Genomic DNA, 5,175 nt, shown 5'->3' on the forward strand with positions numbered 1-5,175 from the left:
GTCTCCCAAGTAGCTGGGACTACAGGCACAAGCCACCACACCTGGCTAATTTTTTCTTTTTTTCTTTTTTGTAAAAATGGGGTTTCACTTTGTGAGCCAGGATAGTCTCAATCTCCTGACCTCGTGATCCTCCTGTGTCAGCCTCCCAAAATGCTGGAATTACAGGTGTGAACCATCATGCCTGGCCATCCTCAAAGTTTTTTTGTTTTTTTGTTTTTTTTCCAGACGGAGTCTCGCTGTGTCGCCCAGGCTGGAGTGCAGTGGCGTGATCTCGGCTCACTGCAAGCTCCGCCTCCCGGGTTCACGCCATTCTCCCGCCTCAGCCTCCGAGTAGAGTAGCTGGGACTACAGGCGCCCGCCGCCTTGCCCGGCTAGTTTTTTGTATTTTTAGTAGAGATGGGGTTTCACCATGTTAGCCAGGATGGTCTTGATCTCCTGACCTCGTGATCCACCCGCCTCAGCCTCCCAAAGTGCTGGGATTACAGGCTTGAGCCACCGCACACGGCCCCTCAAAGTTTTTAAAACATGTTATTGCTATAGATGCCTTCAAGTATTACAAGATTTATAGTACAGGCTCTAAACTTCCTTTGTTTAATCAGATTTGTCAGTCTTTGGTGATGTTGATGATGAGATGCTCCTGTTCCTGTCTCTGTCATTTCACTGTCCTGTCAGAAGTAGCTTAGACTGACCAGCCAAGGTGGCTCCTGCCTCTAATCCTAGCAGTTTGGGGTGTGAAGTGTGGGCGGATCACTGGAAATCACGAGTTTGAGACCAGTCTGGCCAACATGATCAAACCTCGAATCTACTAAATACAAGAAATTGGCCCGGTGTGGTGGCTCAAACCTGTAATCCCAGCACTTTGGGAGGCCGAGAGGGGCAGATCACCTGAGTTTAGGGGTTCGAGGCCAACCTGGCCAACATGGTGAAACCCTGTCGCTACCAAAAATACAAAAATTAGCTGGGCATGGTGGCGCACGGCTGTTATCCCAAGTACTCGAGAGGCTGAGGCAGGAGAATCACTTGAACCCGGGAGGTGGAGGTTGCAGTGAGCCAAGATTGCCCCACTACACTCCAGTCCAGGTGACAAAGTGAGACTCTGGGCTGAGGTGGGAGAATCTCTTGAGGCAGGAGAATCCTGCCACTACACTCCAGCCTGGGTGACAGAGCGTGACTCGATCTCAAAAATAAACAGGAAAAGAAATAGCTTAAACTAGGAGGCTTCAGACATAGAAATTTATTTCTCATGAATTTGGAAAGTGAGAAATCCACAAGCAAGGTGCCAGCCAAATTGGTTCCTGGTGAGAGCCTTCTTCATGGTTTAGTCCAGCCATCTTCCTGCCGTGTCCTGACATGGGGGAAAGAGGAACAGAAAATCAGCTCTTTAATATCTCTTCTTACGAAAGCACAAGTCCTATTCATGAGTATTCAACACCCATGACCAGATTCTCTCAAAGGCCCCATCTGCAGGAACATCCTATTGGAGAATAAGAACTCTGAACATGGCTTTTGGTCAAGAAGAACATTCAGACCTGGGAGCCTGCATCATATTTTTTATGTTTTTATTGTGCCATTTGATTTATAAAATGTTTTCTCTGATCTCAGTTTAAACATTTTCCCAGTACACATTCTATGTTTTATATTTCGTGCATTGTGAACTAGATAATTAAGGCCAACAATGCATATATATATATATAGAATTGCTGTATTGCCTGGCTGTTTCATAAATGTAGTTGTGACATGGTAATTGCACCCTCTGACAGTGTTAGTCATTCTTTTTTTTTTTTTTTTTGAGACGGAGTCTCGCTCTGTCGCCTGGGCTGGAGTGCGGTGGCCGGATCTCGGCTCACTGCAAGCTCCGCCTCCCGGGTTCATGCCATTCTCCTGCCTCAGCCTCCTGAGTAGCTGGGACTACAGGCGCCCGCCTCGTCGCCCGGCTAGTTTTTTGTATTCTTTAGTAGAGACGGGGTTTCACCGTATTAGCCAGGGTGGTCTCGATCTCCTGACCTTGTGATCCGCCCGTCTCGGCCTCCCAAAGTGCTGGGATTACAGGCTTGAGCCACTGCGCCCGGCCCATTCTTTTTTTTTTTTTGAAATGAAGTCTCATCCTGTCACTCAGGCTGGAGTGCAATGGTGCGATCTCAGCTCACTACAACCTCTACTTCCCGTGTTCAAATGATTCTCCTGCCTCAGCCTTCCAAGTAGCTGAGATTACAGGCACTCACCACCACGACCAGCTAATTTTTTTATATTTTTAGTAGAGTTGGGATTTCACCATGTTGGCCAGGCTACTCTCGAACTCCTGACTTCATGATCTGCCCACCTCAGCCTCCCAAAGTGCTGGACCTGACCCACCATGCCCGACCATTAGTCAATTCTTATTCCTTATAATGCTGTGTACTTTTTTGACCTCATAAATCAGAAGGTAGTAATCTTAACATGTATTTCAGTTCTTATATTGTGTGCTGGTTGTAAGTAGAAGTTTGGCATTTTTCTTAACAGGGAATTGTTTAGAATTTTGCGGTTTGTCTAAATCTACTTATTATTTGCTTGCTGGTTTTATGGATTGCAATTTTTACTAATTAAATTTTATGACTGTACATAAGGCTTTTCGGTATGGGTATACAATATAACTGACACAGTCCACTAGTTAATGTCACAAAGTGCCACTGGACGCTGTGGCTCACGCATGCCATCCCAGGACTTTGGGAGGCTGAGGCAGGTGGATCACTTGAGGTCAAAAGTTTGAGGCCAGCCTGGCCAAATGTTGAAACCACATGCCCACTAAAAATACAAAAATTAGCCAAGCATGGTGGTGTGTGCCTTGAACCTAAAAGGTGGAGGTTGCAGTGAGCCAAGATCAGGCCATTGAACTCTGGCCCATTGTGACACAGTGAACCTTTGTCTCAAAAATATAAAAATGTAAAAAACATTTCAAATGTCACAACGTGCATTTTCTGCATGGATTTAGGTAATTTTATGACAGTTATTCAGAAAAACATTGTATTTTTTTTTTTTTTTGAGACGGAGTCTTGCTCTGTCGCCCAGGCTGGAGTGCAGTCGCCGGATCTCAGCTCACTACAAGCTCCATATCCCGGGTTTACGCCATTCTCCTGCCTCAGCCTCCCGAGTAGCTGGGACTACAGAAAAACATTGTGTTAACTTTTTTTTTTTTTGAGATGGAGTCTCACTTTATCTCCCAGAGTGAAGTACAGTAGTGCAATCTCAGCTCACTGCAACCTCAACCTCTTGGGCTCAAACGATTCAAATATTCCTTACTTTAGGCTACACATGTTTGTGCCCTGTCAGTATTTTGTCATGATGTTGGAAATAGGCTTCCGTAAAAATAATCTGAAGCACATGTAATTGCCCTTTACTTGTTAAAAAATCTTACGCTTTTCTGTTCCTAAACTTTGAGGGTCATGTTTAGAAGGTTTGAAATAAGTATTGTTTTTTTGGGTCATATTTACACATTTCAGCATTATTTACCATCTGTACTTAATTTGAAACCTTTTGGTGTTTATATTTTGTAGATATCTCTTCCAAATGCAAGATGAAGGAGTTCTTGTCAACAGCGCAAAGCAATAGAGAAGTGCTCCACACATGGACATTGCAAAGACATGAAAGTCATCAAATTGGAGATTATTGCTTCCAGGATGTTGATAAAGATATTGATGACTTAGAGTTTCTGTGGCAAGAAGATGAAAGAAATGGCCATGAAGCACCCATGACAAAAATCAAAAAGTTGACAGGTAGTACAGACCGATATGATCATAGTCATGCTGGAAACAAGCCTATTAAAGAGCAGCTTGGATTAAGCTTTCTTTCACATCTGCCTGAACTGCACATATTTCACACTGAAGAGAAAATTGATAATCAGCTTGAGAGGTCTGTCAACAATGCTTCCTCGGTTTCAACAACCCAAAGAAATTCTTGTAGGCCCAAAACACATATATCTAATAACTATGGGAATAATTTCCAGAATTCTTCATTATTTACACAGAAACAGGAAGTACATATGAGAGAAAAATCTTTCCAATGTAATAAGAGTGGCAAAGCCTTTAGTAATAGATCACTCTTAAGGAAACATCAGATAATCCATATAGGAGAGAAACAATATAAATGTGATGTATGTGGCAAGCTCTTTGATCAGAAGCAATACCTTGTAGGCCATCGTAGATGTCACACTGGTGAGAAACCTTACAGTTGTAATGAGTGTGGCAAGACCTTCAGTCAGACGTCATCCCTTACATACCATCGTAGACTTCATACTGGAGAGAAACCTTACAAATGTGAAGAATGTGACAAAGCTTTCCATTTCAAATCAAACCTTGAAAGACATAGGAGAATTCATACTGAAGAGAAACCATACAAGTGTAATGAATGTGGCAAGACATTTAGGCAGAAGTCAATCCTTACATGCCATCGTAGAGTTCATACTAAAGAGAAACCATACAAGTGTAATGAGTGTGGCAAGACATTTAGGCAGAAGTCATCCCTTACATGCCATCGTAGACTTCATACTGGAGAGAAACCTTATAAGTGTAATGAGTGTGGCAAGAACTTTAGGCACAAGTCATCTCTTACATGCCATCGTAGACTTCATACTGGAGAGAAACCTTACAAATGTGAAGAATGTGACAAAGCTTACAGTTTCAAATCAAACCTTGAAATACATCAGAAACTTCATACTGAAGACAATCCTTACAAGTGTAATGAGTGTGGCAAGACCTTTAGCCGAATGTCATCCCTTACATGCCATCGTAGACGTCATACTGGAGAGAAACCTTACAAATGTGAAGAATGTGACAAAGCATTCCGTTTCAAATCAAATCTTGAAAGACATAGGAGAATTCATACTGGAGAGAAACCATACAAGTGTAATGAGTGTGGCAAGACCTTTAGTCGGAAGTCATACCTTACATGCCATTGCAGACTTCATACTGGAGAGAAACCTTACAAGTGTAATGAGTGTGGCAAGACATTTAGTCACAAGTCATCCCTCACATGCCATCGTAGACTTCATTATGCAGAGAAACCTTACAAGTGTAATGAGTGCGGCAAGACCTTCAATCAGCAGTTAACCCTTAAACACCATCGTAGACTTCATACTGGAGAGAAACCTTACAAATGTGAAGAATGTGACAAAGCTTACAGTTTCAAATCAAACCTTGAAAT

The sequence above is a fragment of the Rhinopithecus bieti genome, unplaced genomic scaffold (genome assembly GCF_001698545.2).
Source record: "Rhinopithecus bieti isolate Rb0 unplaced genomic scaffold, ASM169854v2 scaffold_56566, whole genome shotgun sequence".
NCBI lineage: Eukaryota > Metazoa > Chordata > Mammalia > Primates > Cercopithecidae > Rhinopithecus > Rhinopithecus bieti.